The 22282-nt window shown below is 48.3% G+C and overlaps 1 long non-coding RNA gene across 1 annotated transcript in view; it reads left to right on the top strand.

Moving 5' to 3' along the window:
* The window catches only part of LOC142465827 (uncharacterized), a 45939-nt gene that overhangs the window by 15898 nt on the left and 7759 nt on the right, over positions 1–22282 (top strand). Inside the window, exon 2 of the long non-coding RNA XR_012787989.1 lies at positions 2297–2435. This is a non-coding gene — a long non-coding RNA (uncharacterized LOC142465827). The remainder of the gene's footprint in view (positions 1–2296; positions 2436–22282) is intronic.

The following is a 22282-nucleotide window of genomic DNA, read 5'->3' on the forward strand; positions in this document are numbered from 1 at the left end:
CCCTGGGAACATTTTAATTAATAATAAATCATATTTACGCTTACAAGGCAACCACTCATAAAGCCAGGAAACCCTTATTCAAAAGCACGGCTCTCTATATATCAAAGGGCAAATTCCCACACAAAGTTGTTATTTTGTTGCAACTCGCACTGAAATATACCTACAGGCAGTGTCTATGTATTATTCTGAGATGCGCCATTTTCGCCCGCCTGCGACAAGATGATGGATTTATCGAGCGAGTGGAGCAGGGCCGGCGTGATGGCGGGGCCTTCGCACCAAGCCCCACGGTTACAGAGGCCCTGCTCTCTCCCACACAACAATTCCACTGATTTGCCGGGGGAGAGTACGGGGCCTCTGCAACTCTCTTCCTTTCTCCTGCGGCATTTCCTCATGCGTCAAATGGTGTTGCATTGCCATGACAACGGGACGTCACGTTGCTATGACAGCTGAACACCCCGTGGCATCCTGATGCCCTGACAACGTGACGCCGCATGGCACCGCGACGTCACGTGGAGCCATGATGAAGGGACGCCGAGGAGATGCCGCCGGAGAAGGTAAAAGTTGATGCCCCGCACATGTCCCTGCCCCCGAACCCCGCAAACATCCCAGCCGGCCCTGGGGGGCAGTTAGGGCGGAGTTATATTTGCCAGCGCAGGTCTGTGTATTAAATAATGTGCGGTTTGCGTTACTTTTCTTGACCGTTTTCTGCGTTGGGTTTCTCCGTCACCTTGAAGGCGGTGTGTCTTGTTTTTTAGCACAGTACAGGCATACCCCGCATTAACGTACGCAATGGGACCGGAGCATGTATGTAAAGTGAAGATGTACTTAAAGTTAAGCACTACCTTTTTCCCACTTATCGATGCATGTACTGTACTGCAATTATCATATACGTGCATAACTGATGTAAATAATGCATTTGTAACAGGCTCTATAGTCTCCCCGCTTGCGCACAGCTTCGGTACAGGTAGGGAGCCGGTATTGCTGTTCAGGACGTGCTGACAGGCGCATGCGTGAGCTGCCGTTTGCCTTTTGTGCGAGATGTCCTTACTCGCGAGTGTACTTAAAGTGAGTGTCCTTAAACCGGGGTATGCCTGTATGTTCCAAATTCTGCAACAGTAGAAATACACATAATAAATATGTCGCGTTTCAGACTAAAGCGATTTTTATTACACACTGAGTCCGCGCACGTGCACCTCTGATTCATAGAGCCCATGGTATTCTATCAAAACAAAGCAGATGCTGATGGGTGAAGGCTTAAAATATAACAGCACTGCGGCGGCAGCAGCAGTTATCTGGTCCCATGTTTTTATTGCAGCTGCAACAATTGTTTAAACACAGATAGAAAAGTTGGGTGTTGACGGCAGAGAACGTTGCATGGGTGAGCGCTTTAATTTCCAGACACAATCTGTGTTAGGCCGCGCGTATAGTGCCCGCAAAGGCGACGCGTGACGTGACCCGTTGCCGCTAGCGAAAGTTGTATTTCGCTTTCGGCGGCGTCGCGGGCCACCAGGCCATTGATTGGTTCAGGGGCTGTCACATGAGGTGACAGCCGCTGAAAAATCAAATATTGCCGGCTTCAAAAAATCGCGTCGCCCTGTCGCTTTGTGACCGTCGCGCTTACTATAAGCGCATGCAGCTGCGACAATGCATTTGTTTGCGGTCGCCGTCGCGTCGCCGGCACTCTAAGCGCAGCCTTATAGAACTTTATCCATATCTCACTAGAGCTCTTAGCCTCTTAATATGTAAACATCACTTTTCATAGTTTACCCTAAAAGGGTCTCCCACTGCGACGCGTTCTTTGGAAACTCCCTCCCCCTTTTATCCGGCCGCCATCTCCTCCACTCCAGCTAAGGTCTGTCATATACTGCGCGTGTGTTAGCCAGACGTTTCTATACTAGGGACGTGCGCACGGCCGTGAGAAGTGGCGCGGCAGACCAGGGAAAATACAATCAAATTGTATTTTGGCGCTTCTGCCACTCCGCGAACCAATCACAGCGTGGCCTAATGCTCCGATGTCAGAGTTACGCCCCTTAACCGCGCGCATCACCGCTTGCGCTCTAACAACTAAACGCCCATGCGCAACGCCGGGCGCACGCCCTCACGCGCAGCAGCGAGGACTATAAAACAAGCCTTATTCTTGACTACACCAGCAGAACGGCATTTAGCTTTGCTGAAGTGGGTTTGAAATTCTGGAGTGACCGGTAGGGAGCTGTGACAGCTGACATCTTATTTGTGACCTGCAATAATTCACCAACTCTGATTTTAACTCGCTGGGGGGGGGGGGGTTCTATTTCAGATCTTTAGACATAAAAAAAGAAAATTTTCACTGGAAAATGAGGAAGGAGGGACGGAGAGAAGGGTGGCAGGGGAGAAGGAGATAAAGAGAGAAGGAGGAGGAAAGTTGAGGATGGAAGGAGAGAAGGTGATGAGGGAAGGTGAGGAGGGGGGATTCTGATCTCTGTGAGTATTAAGCAAGATAACTTTGTGCACATGCTGTTCCGCAGACACAGAAACATTCTCCTTCTAAGAATTCAGGGGGTAGGAGCGCAGAAGGACAATGACCTTGGACTTATCAGACAAGATGCTCAGTAAATAACTCTACATAACACAACATCCGACCAGCTCCCAAGTGACGCTGATGTCTGCGTATTAATGGGATGGAAAAATAATCTAATGTCGAATGTGAGCTAATGGTTTTATCAGATTCACATAGGGCAGGAATGTGAGGTTCATGCAGCGCAAACATGGCTGTTATTATTAATATTATTATTATTATTATTATTATAGATGCACAAAACATAGAGAAGTAATTATGGCAAAAGAAACTGATACACTTCATTATAATAACTGCATCACATACCATATAAAAGCCACTGTATCTGTAGACCCTAATGATAAAGAGAGGACTCTTTCTCATCACTCTCTCTCCCCCCCCCCCCCATCTCCTCCCTCTCTCTATCACATCCCCCTCTCTTTCCTTTCTCTCTCACACCATCCTTTCCTCTCCCTCCACCCCCTCCTTTTTCACCCCCCCCCCCTCTCCTCACATCCCACCTTTCTCTCTCACCCCCTCAAACAACCCCCTTTCCTCCATTTCTCTCTCACATCCCCCTCTCCCACCTTTCTCTCTAACATCCCTCTGCCCCTATTTTCTCTCTCACACCCCCTCTCCCTCAAACATCCCCCTTCTCCTCTTTTCTCTCTCATATCCCCTCTCCCCCTCATTTCTCTCACACATTCCGTCTCTCTCTCTCTCTCTCTCTCTCTCTCACACACACACACACACACACACACACACACACACACATCCCCCTCTCCCTCCTTTCTCTCCCCCTCTCCCTCCTTTCTCCCCTCTCTCTCTCATCCCCCCTCTCTCTCCTTTCTCTCACATCCCCCTCCCTCCTTACTTTCTCACATCCCAACCCCACTCCATTCTCTCACACTTCCCCCTCTACCTCCTTTTTCTCTCCCCTTCCCTTTCTCCCATCTCTCTCCCTCCTCTCTCTCACATCCCCTCACCTTCCTCTCTCTCACATCCCCCTCTCCACCCTTTCTCTATCCCATCCCCCCTCTCTCTCACATCCCCCCTTTCTCTCACACTTCCCCCACTACCTCCTTTCTCTTCCCCTTCCCTTTCTCCCATCTCTCTCCCTCCTCTCTCTCACGTCCCCTCATCCTCCTCTCTCTCACAACCCCCTCTATACCCTTTCTCTATCACACCCCCCCATCTCTCTCACATCCCCTTCCCTCCTTTCTCTCTCTCCCTATTCCACCTTTCTCTCTCATATCCCCCTCTCTCTGCTTTCTCTCTCACCCCCTCCCTAATTTTCACATCTCCCCTTTTTCTCTCACTTGTTCCCTCTCCTTTCTCTCACACACACCCCTCTCCCTCCTTTCTCACACCACCACTACTTCCTTTCTCTCACTCCTCCTCTCACTCTTTTCTCCCTCACATCCCCTCTACCTCCTCTCTCTCATAACCCCTCTCCCTCCACTCTCTCTCACATCCCCCTCTCCCTACTGTCTCATACCCCCTTCTCCTTTCTCTCTCACCCCCCCCACCCCCACCCCCTCTCCCAATCTAAAATCTGTCGGGCACGCACGGGATAAAAGTAGTGACTTATCCAAAATCACACAGACCTGTTGCAGATTCTCCTACTTCAATGGTCAGCGATTCATCTATAAGGATCCTCCTCTCTGAAATAAATAAATAGAAAATGCCAATGTATATGTATTAAACTCCCAACTATTAAAAACTCATGTAAAGGCTTTGGGGGTCTATTCTCATAGCTCCGAAGTTGTCAATGGCAAACCGGCATGTTTAGAAGTAGCGGAATGAAATTTGAGACAAAACCCTATTCACTATGGCAAATCACATCTTCTAAACCGCTTCTATAAAAAGTGCCGAACCGCCCAGTTTAACAACCAGCCCGCTCGAATTGTACGTGCTTTAGATGCAGAATGACCAGAGATGGTGCTAACTCCATCCCCCGTCTCATTTATGGGTTTTGCTCTTTCAACCAAACCCATATTTCAGACTCTGGACGTAAATCAGAATACCAACCTCGCCAACCTTGAGGTGGCGTAAAAAAAAAATGCGAGTTGGAGGAATTTGGGGGCAAAACCGATCCGATTGACAGAGCCAGAGTGAAACCGCTTCTAAAAAAGCCTTTTCGACGTGGCATGTACATGCGATAAGAGCTTACAGAATAGCACAGCGTGCCGATCCGATCGGCAAGGGCACTTTAGAAGCGGGTTATCACACTTTGAAGCTACGGGAATAGACCCCCTAAGCCTAATAACACTGACATGTTTAATAAATCCCATGTGTTCTCAGAACAATAGAATATACAGCTGCAGGTCCTGCCTAGTTTCCTATAAATATTATGACCCATATTTACTAAACGATGCTACACACCTTTCGGCGCCGAAAGACACCTAATGGAACTTTATTTAAATGCCTTCCAGCGCTGGAACGTGTCTTGGGGAATTGTACCGCTTAGTAAATATGGACTTTTAGATTAGACTAATTAGATTGTAAGCTCCTCGGAGCAGGGACTCCCTCTTCCTTAATGTGACTTCTATGTCTGAAGCACTTAGTCTCATGACCTGTTATTTATATTATTTGTTATTTATATGATTACCACATGTATTACTACTGTGAAGTGCTATGTACATTAATGGCGCTATCTAAAGACATACAATACAATACTTTTATGCTGTTTACAGTGACTCTAGCCTTCCCTGGGAATATTTCATTTTATTACCGGAAGATGACTTTGCTGCTAATGATCACTGATTAATAACGAGAAGTTCAGGGTGCTGGGTGGATTACAGAGAATTTGCCTTACAAGATACAACATCCTGGTTCATATATTGCACCCGCAATAGATAAGGACAGAAACCTAGCACTGATTGCGGGTCAATCTGACTGATTTTTTTTAGCAACAACGTCTCCCAGATTTTGAACTCGCTGATAAAAAAATAAGCGAAAATAAAATGTTATGGCCCCTTTCCTCCCCCCCCCCCAATTCTCACTGATCCTTAACCACTTCACTGCCACATGGTAACACATGGCAAATCAATGTATCTCTCCACTTATACCATGGAAAGCAACTCGCCGTTAGGCTCTTGACGGTGAAGAGGTTAATGGGCCTTTACTCCGGCCATATAATTGTCCCAGTCCCCTGAACCAAGCAGGACGTGTTCGCAGCTCAGCACTCGCATTATTAATTGTTACAGTTTTGGAAGGAAGGTGGGGGGTCCGGGGGGGGGGGAGAAGGGATCTGGGTCCAGCTGTGCCCAATGTATAACAAATTTGGGAATGGAATTCCTGCCCCACGTCCTGAAGCCCCGTGAAACGCGTCCCTTGTCCCCTCGCAGAGAGGGAGAGCTGGAAAAACAAACACGCAGAGCGATGTGACGGATCTCAGGAAGGCTCCACGCTGGGGGTCTTCCTCACTTTGAACACCCAGTTCCCTCACATCACAGATCATTGTTTAAAGGGGAATAAAGCCCCCCCCCCCACCCCCATTCTGCAAGAAGCCAGAGATGTCAGCAATAAATCTCAACATGCAGCAGCCTCTTGGTATTATAACTGACATCACAAACTCCTTATACTGTATAGCTATCTCTCTATAACTCCTCCTATTTCTCCATATAACCACTCTCTATAACTTCTCCTACTGCTCCATATAACTGCTCCCTATAACTCCTATTGCCCCATATAACCCCTCCCTATAACCTCTCCTATTGCCCCATATAACCCCTCCCTATAACCTCTCCTATTGCCCCATATAACCACACTCTATAACTTCTCCTACTGCTCCCTATAACTCCTCCTACAGCTCCATATAGCTACTCCCTAGAACTCCTCCTATTGCCCCATATAACCCCTCCCTAGAACTCCTCCTATTGCCCCATATAACCCCTCTCTATAACCCCTCCTATTGCCCCATATAACCCCTCCCTATAACTCCTCCTATTGCCCCATATAACCGCTCCCTATAACCCCTCCTTTTGCCCCATATAACCCCTCCCTATAACGCCTCCTATTGCCCCATATAACCGCTCCCTATAACTCCTCCTATTGCCCCATATAACCCCTCCCTTTAACTCCTCCTATTGCCCCACATAACTCCTCCCTATAACGCCTATTATTGCCCCATATAACCGCTCCCTATAACTCCTATTGCCCCATATAACCCCTCTCTATAACTCCTATTGCTCCATATAACCCCTCCTTTTAACTCCTCCTATTGCCCCACATTACCCCTCCCTATAACGCCTCCTATTGCCCCATATAACCGCTCCCTTTAACTCCTCCTATTGCCCCACATAACCCCTCCCTTTAACTCCTCCTATTGCCCCACATAACCCCTCCCTATAACTCCTCCGAGTCCTATTGCCCCACATAACCCCTCCCTATAACTCCTCCGAGTCCTATTGCCCCATGTGACCGCTCCCTATAAAGTTCAGCGTTTCCAGGTTCACTAATGTTCTGGTTCTAAAAACTTTTCAGGTTTGATTTGGGATTTTCCTTAAACTCTGGAAACAAATCAAATGCTTTTTTTTTTTTTTGTAAATATGGCCATACTTTTTCAAGCTTCAAACTTGAAGTTTGTTGCCTTAAAAGGTCTATTTAAAAAAAAAATGGGAATTTATATGGCATTTTAATGTGCATAAAACGGAATCGGAGGGTAAAGTTAAGGGCTTTTTTTTCTTTTTTATCTCGCTCAGATTTGAGAATGTGTTCCTAACATTTGCTTGGAGGGCAAACACTGAATCTGCAAAGTTGGTATTTGTGACACGTGAACACGTCCACCCGTAATAAATGTCCTTTATAAGAGCCCAGTATATTTGCCTGTTTCAGCCGGGGAAGCAGTGTTGAGCCCGTGTGCTCCTGTCACTTGGTGTAATAATGTAGCAGACAAACTGCTTCCTACAACTTTCCCCTCACAGATAAGAGTGACCCGCACACAGCTAATAACACATAAGGCTTCGTCTATGGTTCTTGCTGGCGTGCGGAGGCGCGCTGAGGGAAAGCGGTTCCCTGGCCTTAGACAGCGCGCTGTCCGTGGACATGTTGGGGGCGTGTCGGCAGGCGGGCCAGTGACGTCATGGAGCTGGTTCGCCCTCAATGGGCGAACCGCTCACGTGACCGGCCCCGCGCTCCGGCAAGGGCGAAGATTTAAAATTTTCCTAAGACCTACGCTTCCGCGCGCTTGCGGAAGCGTAGGCGAGCCCCTACTAAAGCCGCTCTCATTCGGCTGTAGGGGCTCAGTGCCGAGCGGAAGCGGCCCGCAAGCACTAAACATGGATGCGGCCTAACACACACATACTGTACACACACATACACACCTCACTCAGCTAATAACACACACCTCACACAGCTAATAACATACACATACTCATACACACCTCACACAGCTAATTACACACACCTCACACAGCTAATAACACACACACACCTCACACAGCTAATAACACACACCTCACACAGCTAATAACACACCTCACACAGCTAATAACACACCTCACACAGCTAATAACACACACATACTCAAACACACCTCACACAGCTAATAACACACATCTCACGCAGCTAATAACACACACATACACACACCTCACACGGCTAATTACACACACCTCACACAGCTAATAACACACACACCTCACACAGCTAATAACACACCTCACACAGCTAATAACACACCTCACACAGCTAATAACACACACATACTCATACACACCTCACACAGCTAATAACACACATCTCACGCAGCTAATAACACACACATACACACACCTCACACAGCTAATTACACACACCTCACACAGCTAATAACACACACCTAACACAGCTAATAACGCATACACATCACACAGCACACAGCTAGTAACGCATACATATACACACCTCACACAGCTAATAACGCATACACATCACACAGCTAACAACACACATCACACAGCTAATAACACATACATACCTCACACAGCTAATAACACACACCATACAAAGCTAATAACACACACCGCACACAGCTAATAACACACACCGCACACAGCTAATAACACAAATATACACACCTCACAAAGCTAATAACACACACCGCACACAGCTAATAACACATACATACACACACACCTCACACAGCACACTACTCAGTGCTAATAACGCACACTCACTCACACATACACACTAGTCACACACACACACATATACACTGCTAGTAACACACACACAAACTTTACTCACACGTACACTACTCGCACTGCTAATAACGCACATACCCAGATCTGCAGAAAAGTTCCTTTTAACCCCTTCCCTGTCGGTGGCTCCTGCATGGCCGAGAGGGAGTAAATTAATTGGGTCCGAGGTGGTTCAGAGCAGTTAATGAACATGGTGGACATCGATAGCCTCTGTCAACAGGAGGCTCCCCCCAGCCTCTAATTAACGCGGGTGAAATTTCAGCCTTCACTCCGCAGAGGCATTCCATGATATTAGTGGGAATTAACGAGACTCCAACAGCCGGAATTCCAAGGGATTCAGAAATAGGATGAGCAGGAGCAGCTCTCCCCTGCAAAATACACCCACCGCTCATATGCAGCCCGGTTATTACATGGACCTATACATTATACAGCATGAGATAAAGTCTCACCAGAGATGTCAGGGATAAGAATGTATTTTTAACCTAACAAATGACGATATTTACATGTCAGTGTTGACAAAATGACTAGGAGTCTGTGTAGTAAAGTCCCCCAGCGGCAAAGGAACCGCGCAGAATTTCTGGACAATCTCCAGTCTTCCTTGGTGCAGTTTTGCGGTAGTTGGACACCCAGACACGAGAAGTTCCCCTTCAAATAATGACCTCCCCTTCTTACCTCTCCGTTTCCTTCAAGTGCATTTTGTTTCAAATAGTCAAACCTGGGGCTTTAAAAATGGCCAGTGGGGCCCTCTGTCCCGAAGAACTTGCAATCAAATTGGGCACGGGGGGCCTGTGCCTCAAGTTAGGGGCACAGCTGAGGCTTAGATAGACATTTAGATAAAGTGTATAATGTATCAAAGGACGTCTCCCAGGTTCTTCCCCCTTCAGAGGGTAATAGAATCATTTACATGACCCACATATAATAGTGGGATGTATTGAGTTCTTCATCATAACAATAGCTAATATAATAATATATTTGAGTACCGCTGTTGCTGTGAAGCAGAGGTGGGTGCACAGCACCACTTTATGATACAGTAATAGAGTAAGGCCAGGATTTCATGATCCTAAGGAATTCCCAGCAGGACGTCCCTGTGCGGTGACATCCTGAACCCCCCAGCATCCTGTCCTCCTCCTGTAACTCATCCCAGGCCGGGGATTAGGCTGAGGCGCTTAATTCCATCAGCTGGTTTACTTTACCTCCCAATTACAGAGCCTGCACTGTCAGAGGAACCTGTCAGGCCATACAATAATATATAATACAGGGCCGTTTAATAATATACAGAGCTGTATAATAACACACACAGAGCCATATAATATTATACAGAGCCACATAATAAAATACAGAGCCATATAATAACATACAAAGCCATATAATAATATAAAGAGACGTATAATTTTTTTCTTGTACAGCGCTGTACATAGAATTTTTGCAAGCACAAGTCCCTGCTCCACAGAGCTTACAATCTATTTTTTGGTGCCTGAGGCACAGGGAGATAAAGTGACTTGCCCAAGGTCACAAGAAGCTGACACCGGGACTGTGAATCGGGCTCCCCTGCTTCAAACTCTGTGTCATTGTTTCCATGGGCAGCGCCTTTACTCACGGATCCACTCATTCAGCCCCACTACATAACTATATAATAATAATAAGCAGGGCCCTATAATAATAATATATAGAGCAATATAATGACACAGACATAAGTAGTGTTTCCTATTTTAATTGTAAAAATATTTCCAGGGCTTTTTTCCTAACAGTCAAATCTGGATGAAATTGGGTAAAAAATAATTTTAATTAATTAATAAATTGGGGACCTTTTCTCCATACACGTATATATACCTTCTAGTAGAGTAGGTCCGGATGTAAACCTGTTGCCCATAGCTTTTCTGAACCCACTGGACTAGATGCCAAGGAATCTGCACCGCATCTCAATCACAGAGCGATATTACTTTGCTTAACTTGCGACCTTCACCGTTTGTCTGTTCTGTGATTTACAGAAGCAATCTCAGGGCCGCAGGACACACAATGATTGTGTAAGGTGTATGTATATGTAACGGGTATTCCTCTAGTCTGACCCACCCAATCTTATATTGGCCCCTGTGGTCTATCCAGCCCCCATTACATGGTCGTGTCTGGTGGTGCACCTGTTGGCAACAGGACTCCTGAGTCTCCCGCATGATGGTGTTCGGGGACTGTCAATCCAGACAGGCATCTGAGGTAGTGTGTGCGAGTCCTACCTATATCACGTGCAGCGCCTCCACCTCATCAGGATATATGCGTCCGCAGGGAGATGGTTCTGATGAGGAACTCCTTCTTGGTGGGGACTTCCACTGGAGAGTAACTTCACACTCACACAGTGGGGTTGTCTTTAGTATGGGCAGACTGTCCCTTGCAGCGGTTAGCTCAGCCGCACATCTTGCCGTACTGTCCCTTGAAAAGGTACGCCCTCCCAATGGAGTGGGATCCGCAGGGAGATCACCCCTGTGTCAGGTCCCTGGACACAGTGTGGCCTTGTCAGGCTTGATGCTACTTGATGTAGAAACGGGCCACTAGTTACTGCACTAGTGGGCCCTCCATTCACAAGTCTCAACACAGACTGATTCCTTCCTCCAACGCACACTAACTTTGGGCAGTGCTGTGCCTTATATACCTCAGGAAACAGACACATCTCTGATGTCACTAACTGTGGACTCAGAGTATGTAGCCACTCCCATCCATACATAGGACACCTCACCAAGGTGTGAGGGCAAACCTCCATGATTACTGCTGGCACCCCTGTAACTTACCAGGTTTACTGCCAGCAGGAGAGACAACTGCAGACCATTTTACAGCATGGCTACAATCTCCCCCTGGTGAATCCTCACCGTCCCGGCTGGGACCTAAATTTGGTGTACCTTTGTCCAGGAAGCACTGTAAAATGGAACACATAATTAGTCAGAACAACATCACTGTTTTCATAATTAACTGTGTAGCGCTCACTGACCAGCTGGGGGCACTTATCTCAGAAACAGACCTCGCTATCTGTCTTCCTAATAATAGTGGCGAGGGTCTGGTTTCTTTACTTCCTGACCCGCCATATCGGTTACAGTGATACTGTATTCCCGGGGCAAGCCACTCTCAGGTTTATATACAGCCTTGCGCATGTATATACTGCGCCCGATGCTCCACACTCTCATTAGTTGGGAGATCCTTTCTTCCGCCCTGCGCCCAGTAATCGCGTCCCCCTTGTTCACCATATACATCTCTATCGTTTCTCGTAGCCACCCATCCCTCTGATCCTCTATCTCCTGCATGAGGGGCTCAGGGACATAGGGATACTCTAAGCCATGTGAGCTCTTGTACTTTGACACAATGGCCTGTTCAGCCCGGCTGGCCCGTATCAACTTGGTGTTACCCGCTCTCCCTGGCAGCACCCATGACAGGGGTTCGTCCGGTTCTACCGGATCTTCCAATTTGCTTGGACCCAATGGCTCTATAGCCCGCAACTAATGTCATACCATCGATCCTGCATCGCTTTTAAATGAGCCTCCTCATTGAACTCCCCCTTGGCCCACCAATAATCTACCACCCCATCTCGCTCTAAGATGAACCTGGTTCTATCCATCCATGCCTCATATCCTTCAAACAGGGGTGCCCACCACCGAGTCTCCTTGAACTCTTCCAGGGATGACTCTACTAAATCTTCCCCTTCTGGCCCATCCCCTGAGGATATACCGGAGGTACCTTCTGACCGGGCCTGATAATCTAACCCCTTTGATCGGCTAGCAATAGTGACACTGACGGCACTTGGACAGTCACTGGACACTGATACCTGCCGAGAGTACCTCCCACCCACCGAACCATCATCGGATGTAACACAGTCCAAGCTCCCCCCAGTCCGTTCATCAGAAATGACCCGGGAATCCCCTGACATCCCAAAACTCGTTGAGGAACCAAAGGAAAAGGTGGTTGGGGCCGGGGCTTTAGCTAGGGCCTTGGGTTTAGCTAGGGCCGGGGATTGGGCATAGGGCCGGACAGTCGGTATTCGCGGGGCTGCGACCCGCTCTTCACCACTACCTGGTCCGGTGCCACCGCATGGGCTCTCCGCTTCTCTGGTCTCACTGCTCTCCGGCTTCCGTAGTGATCGCCCGATCTTCTTCGACCTAGGCGATCGGTTGACACTACTCGAGCGAGGAAGTGTAGTCATCTCCCAATCGGCTCCGCCCTGCCCGCCGGAAGCGACGTCCTGGAACGCACGTGACTCTCCGCCATCTTGAGTTGGGTCCCCAAGCGAGACCTCTTCCTCCACTACGACATCGCCTTTTTCCTCTGTGGCACCACTTGGGCCTGGCACCGCCCTTCTCCGCCGTCGCCACCCTCGGAGCCTGGTAAAAGCAGGGACTTTGCTTACCGCTCAGTGGTGTCGGGGTGGATCTGCCGCCATCAGAACCGCTGGTCACCACGGCCGTGGGACTTCGCCGCTCGGGTTGCCGCTGTATGGGCGATACTCTGCTTCGTTCACTGCTGACACAGGTGAGTGGTACTCTTTTGATAGTACTGCTACAGTGACTCGCCGGCGGTCGTGTCGTTACTGCGGTAGGAACTGCAGGTTCCTCATCCGAGGAATCTAACTTCGACTTAGGTAGGGGAACTCCGCTCGGTCATCGGCGGTGAGCCTCTCTTTTATCACTGCGTCGGTGATTGTCTTTCTCGTCCGGCTCAGCTTTGATAGCCGGGCCCGATCCCCTTTCTCCGGGATCCGCATGCTCCCTCCAGAGCGCACCGGGGAGTTCCGCCGATAACATAGCTACATCTCCTGCGGCCTCTACTGCCTGGACCGGCACGAACGTTGGCATGGGCCACAGATATTGCAGGCCACATTGCGAGCATCGCGCTGTAGCGCTCACCGTACCCCCCGGCAGGTGACACTGTAGGCATAGGCATGCCACTGTCTCGGTACCAGCCACTCAAAGTATTAGGAAGCCTCCTGGAGCCGAGTAAGGATGGGTTGATATCAGAGATCCCTCTTCAGATTTGCAGGCCATGGTCACTATAGGAGGCACTCTCAATAGTGGTCTGCTCTGCTCGCTGGCTCCTCGCAACTGAAGTGCAGGGGCTGGTTTGGCAACCCCTCCTCCAGCTAACTCCATCTGCATCCGCCAAAACTGGAAACCACTCCCCCTGGTTGAGATTAGGGGGAGGTCCTTTAAATCTGTCAGATGACCCAGCACCGGGGCTGAGTTAATCATAGTCCATGAGGGTGCGGCTCCAGCTTTCGCGCCATACACCCCATCAGGGTGGGGTTTTCCTGTTGGCGCCACTCCTGGCTAACTCTCTGCAAGTTGAGAATTTGCAACATTTTCTGCAACTAACCCACGCGGTTTCCCAGGGAAGCGGGAACCGCCATTTTGGTTTGCAATGTGAATCTTGTTATCGGCTGAGGTAGCTTTTGACTGTTTGTACGTCGAATGACAAACAAGTCCATTATGCTCCTCATATCTCACAACAATGTCCTCCTCACTGTCCTCAGGGTTAGTACCCCAAGGTCCTAGGCAGGACCAACACGGCGTAGCCACAGCTTTCGCGCCACTCCACAGCAGGCTCACAAAAGTCGCTTCTGTAGCTTGCTCTTCACCCGCACACATGCCATGTGCGCTCTCTCCCTCGGCCTCCGTCCGCTATCTTGGACCTTCCGCACCGCGCGGATCCTCCATTCTTGCGGTCGCCATTTGGTTACTGTATATGGTTTTATTGTACATGGAGCTCCTCTCTGCGGGGCAGCTGCCACACCGATACAATAAAAATGCCTTGTGCACCACCTTGTGTACCTAATGTAGATCTGACTCGTGTTTGCACTACCTCAGGCTAGGCTCACTCTCTCTGTGTCTGCTGTATCTCCTTCCTCCCAGTCTGTGCTCCCTCCGGTAAGTGGTCTGGAATGGGCTAGAGTACTGTGGCTCTTCCATGCAGTACTTGGGTGTCTACCTACTGTTTGTCAGTCTAGCGCAGACCCTCTCCAGGATTCCTGACCTAGTTAACAGTCTATCCCTTTAGGCGTCCTACCCTAGCACTACCTCAAGGTGACTAGGACAGCTATAGCCCGGCTCCAGCCCCACTAACTCCTTGCAGGATCCCAGGTCGTCCGTGCGGTCTGCAGCTCCCCTGACTACCCCTGGCTCCGTCCCACGCAGCACAAAGTGGCAGCAGACACTCTCCCTGTTTCCCAGTGTGCCTAGCAAAAGACTGTCCTGTTGACAGGTATCTCAGTAGCGCTTCCCAATGTAACGGGTATTCCCTCTAGTCTGACCCACCCAATCTCATATTGGCCCCTGTGGTCTATCCAGCCCCCATTACATGGTCGTGTCTGGTGGTGCACCTGTTGGCAACAGGACTCCTGAGTCTCCCGCATGATGGTGTTCGGGGACTGTCAATCCAGACAGGCAGCTGAGGTAGTGTGTGTGAGTCATACCTATATCACGTGCAGCGCCTCCACCTCATCAGGATCTCTGCGTCCGCAGGGAGATGGTTCTGATGAGGAACTCCTTCTTGGTGGGGACTTCCACTGGAGAGTAACTTCACACTCACACAGTGGGGTTGTCTTTGAACAGGGCATCTTTATTGACGATAGTATGGGCAGACTGCCCCTTGCAGCGGTTAGCTCAGCCGCACATCTTGCCGTACTGTCCCTTGAAAAGGTACGCCCTCCCAATGGAGTGGGATCCCCTCTCCCCGCAGGGAGATCACCCCTGTGTCAGGTCCCTGGACACAGTGTGGCCTTGTCAGGCTTGATGCTACTTGATGTAGAAACGGGCCACTGGTTACTGCACTAGTGGGCCCTCCATTCACAAGTCTCAACACAGACTGATTCCTTCCTCCAACGCACACTAACTTTGGGCAGTGCTGTGCCTTATATACCTCAGGAAACAGACACATCTCTGATGTCACTAACTGTGGACTCAGAGTATGTAGCCACTCCCATCCATATATAGGACACCTCACCAGGGTGTGAGGGCAAACCTCCATGATTACTGCTGGCACCCCTGTAACTTACCAGGTTTACTGCCAGCAGGAGAGACAACTGCAGACCATTTTACAGCATGGCTACATATATCTTTATTTATATAGCGCCAAAAGTGTACTCAGCATTTCACAAAGAGTACAGTACGGGGAATTATAATGATACAATAAGCGCAGCAAAATTAGACAGTAGGAAAGGAAATCCCTGCCCGAAGAGCTTACAATCTAAATTGTGTGTGTCTTTAACAAAAATTAAAACCCTGGAAAAATTTTTTTAATGGATTGAAAAACGGGAGAAAGTCAGTAAAACACCAGATTCCTTATATAAAAAAAAAAGGGGAGATTTATTGGTGAAAATCGGTAAATACCAAAAACACGGAACACTAATCCTACCAGATTTTTCTCCTCTTTGTTAATCTGAATCTGTTTTTTGGGGGATCTAGGAGACTTTAAGAAACGGGGTCCTGTGACTGTCCCCGGCTACAAAACTAAAACAGCACTAGGATTATCAGACAAGAAATTTCACTGTGGGGGGATTTTTCTCGCTAATAATTCTGGTGCTGTTTTTAAAAAGTACTAAAATACTTTTATTTAACGCATTTTACTCAAATGTTCAGGAAATAGGGATGGGGTACAGGAACAGAAAAAAGGGACAAGTGAGTGGGGTGGTGGGGGTGTTACGTCGGGAGGGGGAGAAAAGGCAGTTTAGTTTAGGGAGGAGGCTTTATGATTTGAGAACTGGAGGTTTTCTGGTTTGAGGACTGTATGAGGTTTTCTGGTTTGGGGACTGTATGAGGTTTTCTGGTTTGGGGACTGTATGAATTTTTCTGGTTTGCAGACTGTATGAATTTTTCTAGTTTTGGGGACTGTATGAGGTTTTCTGGTTTGGGGACTGTATGAGGTTTTCTGGTTTGGGGACTGTATGAGGTTTTCTGGTTTGGGGACTGAATTAGGTTTTCTGGTTTGGGGACTGTATGAGATTTTCTGGTTTGGGGACTGTATGAGGTTTTCTGGTTTGGGGACTATATGAAGTTTTCTGGTTTGGGGACTGTATGAAGTTTTCTGGTTTGGGGGCTGTATTAAGTTTTCTGGTTTGGGGACTGTATGAAGTTTTCTGGTTTGGGGACTGTATGAAGTTTTCTAGTTTTGGGGACTGTGAGGTTTTCTGGTTTGGGGACTGTATAAGGTTTTCTGGTTTGGGGACTGTGTGAGGCTTTCTGGTTTGGGGACTGTATGCGGTTTTCTGGTTTGGGGACTGTATGAGGTTTTCTGGTTTGGGGATTGTATGAGGTTTTCTGGTTTGGGGACTGTATGAAGTTTTCTGGTTTGGGGACTGTATGGGGGTTTTCTGGTTTGGGGACTGTATGAGGTTTTCTGGTTTTGGGACTGTATGAAGTTTTCTGGTTTTGGGGACTGTATGAGGTTTTCTGGTTTGGTGACTATGAGGTTTTCTGGTTCTGGGGACTGTATGAGGTTTCTGGTTTGGGGACTGTATGAGGTTTTCTGGTTTGGGGACTGTATGAAGTTTTCTGGTTTGGGGACTGTATGAGGTTTTCTGGTTTGGGGACTGTATAAGGTTTTCTGGTTTGGGGACTGTATGAAGTTTTCTGGTTTGGGGACTGTATTACGTTTTCTGGTTTGGGGACTGTATGAGGTTTTCTGGTTTGGGGACTGTATGAGGTTTTCTGGTTTGGGGACTATATGAGGTTTTCTGGTTTGGGGACTGTATGAAGTTTTCTGGTTTGGGGAATGTTCGAAGTTTTCTGGTCTGGGGACTGTATGAGGTTTTCTGGTTTGGGGACTGTATGAGGTTTCTGGTTTGGGGACTGTATGAGGTTTTCTGGTTTTGAGGACTGTATGAGGTTTCTGGTTTGGGGACTGTATGAGGTTTTCTGGTTTGGGGACTGTATGAGGTTTTCTGGTTTGGGGACTGTATGAGGTTTTCTGGTTTGGGGACTGTATGAAGTTTTCTGGTTTGGGGACTGTATGAGGTTTTCTGGTTTGGGGACTGTATGAGGTTTTCTGGTTTTGGGGACTGTATGAGGTTTCTGGTTTGGGGACTGTATGAGTTTTTCTGGTTTGGTGACTGTATGAGGTTTTCTGGTTTTGGAGACTGTATGAGGTTTTCTGGTTTGGGGACTGTATGAAGTTTTCTGGTTTGGGGAATGTTCGAAGTTTTCTGGTCTGGGGACTGTATGAGGTTTTCTGGTTTGGGGACTGTATGAGGTTTCTGGTTTTGGGGACTGTATGAGGTTTCTGGTTTGGGGACTGTATGAGGTTTTCTGGTTTTGGAGACTGTATGAGGTTTTCTGGTTTTGGGGACTGTCTGAGGTTTTCTGGTTTGGGGACTGTATGAGGTTTTCTGGTTTTGGGGACTGTATGAGGTTTCTGGTTTTGGGGACTGTATGAGGTTTTATAGTTCGGGGTCTGGAGGAGGGTTTCTGGTTTGGGGACTGTATGAGGTTTTCTGGTTTGGGGACTGTATGAGGTTTTCTGGTTTTGGGGACTGTATGAGGTTTCTGGTTTGGGGACTGTATGAGGTTTTCTGGTTTGGGGACTGTATGAGGTTTTCTGGTTTTGGAGACTGTATGAGATTTTCTGGTTTTGGGGACTGTATGAGGTTTTCTGGTTTGGGGACTGTATGAGGTTTCTGTTTTTGGGGACTGTATGAGGTTTTATAGTTCGGGGTCTGGAGGAGGGTTTCTGGTTTGGGGACTGTATGAGGTTTTCTGGTCTGGGGACTGTATGAGGTTTTCTGGTCTGGGGACTGTATGAGGTTTTCTGGTTTGGGGACTGTATGAGGTTTTCTGGTTTGGGGACTGTATGAGGTTTTCTGGTTTGGGGACTGTATGAGGTTTTCTGGTTTGAGGACTGTATGCGGTTTTGTAGTTCAGGGTCTGGAGGAGGGTTTCTGGTTTGGGGACTGTATGAGGTTTTCTGGTTTGGGGACTGTATGAGGTTTCTGGTTTGGGGACTGTATGAGGTTTTCTGGTTTGGGGACTATATGAGGTTTTCTGGTTTGGGGACTGTATGAAGTTTTCTGGTTTGGGGACTGTATGAAGTTTTCTGGTTTGGGGACTGTATGAGGTTTTCTGGTTTGGGGACTGTATGAGGTTTTCTGGGTTTGGGGACTGTATGAGGTTTCTGGTTTGGGGACTGTATGAGATTTCTGGTTTGGGGACTGTATGAGGTTTCTGGTTTGGGGACTGTATGAGGTTTCTGGTTTGGGGACTGTATGAGGTTTCTGGTTTGGGGACTGTATGATGTTTCTGGTTTGGGGACTGTATGAGGTTTCTGGTTTGGGGACTGTATGAGGTTTCTGGTTTGGGGACTGTATGAGGTTTCTGGTTTGGGGACTGTATGAGGTTTTCTGGTTTGGGGACTGTATGAGGTTTTCTGGTCTGGGGACTGTATGAGGTTTTCTGGTTTGGGGGACTGTATGAGGTTTTCTGGTTTGAGGACTGTATGCGGTTTTGTAGTTCAGGGTCTGGAGGAGGGTTTCTGGTTTGGGGACTGTATGAGGTTTCTGGTTTGGGGACTGTATGAGGTTTTCTGGTTTGGGGACTATATGAGGTTTTCTGGTTTGGGGACTGTATGAAGTTTTCTGGTTTGGGGACTATATGAATTTTTCTGGTTTGGGGACTGTATGAGGTTTCTGGTTTTGGGGACTGTATGAAGTTTTCTGGTTTTGGGGACTGTATGAGGTTTTCTGGTTTGGGGACTGTATGAGGTTTTCTGGTTTTGGGGACTGTATGACGTTTCTGGTTTGGGGACTGTATGAGGTTTCTGGTTTTGGGGACTGTATGAGGTTTCTGGTTTTGGGACTGCATGAGGTTTTGTAGTTCGGGGTCTGGAGGAGGGTTTCTGGTTTGGGGACTGTATGAGGTTTTCTGGTTTGGGGGCTGTATGAGGTTTTGTAGTTCGGGGTCTGGAGGAGGTTTTCTGTTTGGGGACTGTATGAGGTTTCTGGTTTTGGGGACTGTATGAGGACTTAATAGTTCGGGGTCTGGAGGAGGTTTTCTGGTTTGGGGACTGTATGAGGTTTTCTGGTTTGGGGACTGTATGAGGTTTTCTGGTCTGGGGACTGTATGAGGTTTTCTGGTTTGGGGACTGTATAAGGTTTTCTGGTTTAGGGACTGTATGAGGTTTTCTGGTTTGGGGACTGTATGAGGTTTTCTGGTTTGGGGACTGTATGAGGTTTTCTGGTTTGGGGACTGTATGAGGTTTTGTAGTTCGGGGTCTGGAGGAGGGTTTCTGGTTTGGGGACTGTATGAGGTTTTCTGGTCTGGGGACTGTATGAGGTTTTCTGGTTTGGGGACTGTATGAGGTTTTCTGGTTTGGGGACTGTATGAGGTTTTCTGGTCTGGGGACTGTATGAGGTTTTCTGGTTTGGGGTCTGTATGAGGTTTTCTGGTTTGGGGACTGTATGAGGTTTTGTAGTTCGGGGTCTGGAGGAGGGTTTCTGGCCTGTATGGGATTATGGTTCCACGCTGAGCTGACTGACACTGGGACTGTGCAGAAAATCCCTGACCTCTATTGTCTTTTATCTAAGGAGCAGAAATCTCAAATGCTTTCAACCTGGCCGGTGATGTCAGGATAGCTGGGAGCGCAGAGCTGATATGAATTATACACCCGGAGAGCTGCCAGCCACCTGTGAGCCAAGTTTAAAGACGGGACCCCGTGAAAAATCCCTCTCCACCCCGATGCCTGCCAGAGCGGCTGCAGGGCGAAAGACCTAGAGAGGCCGCCTCACTCGGCAGACCCTAAAAATATATTTACCTTTTAATCAGCGAAATTAGAGAATATTTAACAAACCGTCAGAAAAATAGAAATGGAATCCCTTTATTGTCCTGGGGAAACCACTGCAATTCCGTCTTTATCAGTCTCTAATCGTCCTACACTTTTGCCCGCTTGGCCAGTGATAGTGTCCTAATGATTCCCGGGAGAAGAGAAGGGAGAAGGGAGAAGGGTGAAGGGAGGGGGGAGAAGGGAGGGGGGAGAAGGGAGGGGGGAGAAGGGAGGGGGGAGAAGGGAGGGGAGAGAAGGGAGGGGGGAGAAGGGAGAGAGGAGAAGGGAGGGGGGAGAAGGGAGGGGGGAGAAGGGAGGGGAGAGAAGGGAGGTGGGAGAAGGGAGAGAGGAGAAGGGAGGGGGGGAGTAGGGAGGGGGGAGAAGGGAGGGGGGAGAAGGGAGAGAGGAGAATGAGGGGGGAGTAGGGAGGGGGTCACTTTACCTCACAAGCTACAAAATAAGAAGTATCAAAAGTAGTAACAATCTGTACTCTTGTCTGAATCATTACTAATCGCTTGAATTAACCCATTAACTATATCATGGCTAAGTCTGTACAGTGTGTGTGTGTCTGTGTGTGTGTCACAGCTGCCTGTCAATGTGTGACGTGCAGTGTAACAGATACAAAATCCTTGTGCTACTGCCCAAATTAGCAATTTATTAGTGGGGATATACATTTTAGATTCTAAGTATTCATTAATAAGGGAGTCATTTGGCTGCATCTTTCAATCCCTCGCCACGTCTAGGGAACCCCACATCCGGTTAATGCCACGTCCAGGTAATGCCACATGTAGGCAATGCCATGTCCAGGGAACCCCACATCCAGGCAACGCCACACGCAGATAACCCCACGTGCAGGTAATGCCACATCCAGGGAACCCCACATCCAGGCAACGTTACATGCAGGTAACCCCACGTCCAGCTAATGCCATATGCAGGTAACCCCACGTTCAGGCAATGCCACATGTAGGTAATGCCACGTCCATGGAACAACACATCCAGGCAACGCCACATGCAGCTAACCCCACGTCCAGGTAATGCCACATGCAGCAACCCCACGTGCATGTAATGCCACATGCAGCAACCCCACGTGCAGGTAACCCCACGTCCAGGTAATGCTACATGCAGGTAACCCCACGTCCAGGCAATGCCACATGTAGGTAACATCACATGCAGGTAACCCCACGTTCAGGTAAAGCCATGTGCAGATTACCCCACGTCCAGGTAACGCCATGTGCAGGTAACACCACGTTCAGGAAACGCCACACGAAGGTAAAGTCACGTGCAGGTAATGTGGAGTAAACGTGCAGGAAAAGTAACTAATTCCATAAAAAGTAAACAAAGATGAACCAAGCAATGAGGGAACATGTGATGGGCGGAGTGACAGCTGTCTGTCCTCTGTCCCTGAGCTGTGACGAGCGGTGACAGCCGCCTCTGACCCTCATATCCGCACCTCCCACTGAAAAGGTGACCCTGGTAACTGGCTCAAATCCTCTTCACCTGCCCATTAAAGAGACACCGATGGACGAGGCGGTAATACTGAGCAATACAGTGATAACAAACATCTATATACACAGATGAGATAATCACCTGCTGTGCTGTATAATGGTGCTGAGCAACTATCCACTGATAATGACATTGCCACACTGTATAATGATGCTGAATATCTATACACTGATAATGAACATGCTGCGAAGTATAATGATGCGGAGTAACTATACACTGATAACGAACATGCTGCGAAGTATAATGATGCGGAGTAACTATACACTGATAATGAACATGCTGCGAA

Source organism: Ascaphus truei, chromosome 14 (assembly GCF_040206685.1).
Source record: "Ascaphus truei isolate aAscTru1 chromosome 14, aAscTru1.hap1, whole genome shotgun sequence".
Lineage (NCBI taxonomy): Eukaryota > Metazoa > Chordata > Amphibia > Anura > Ascaphidae > Ascaphus > Ascaphus truei.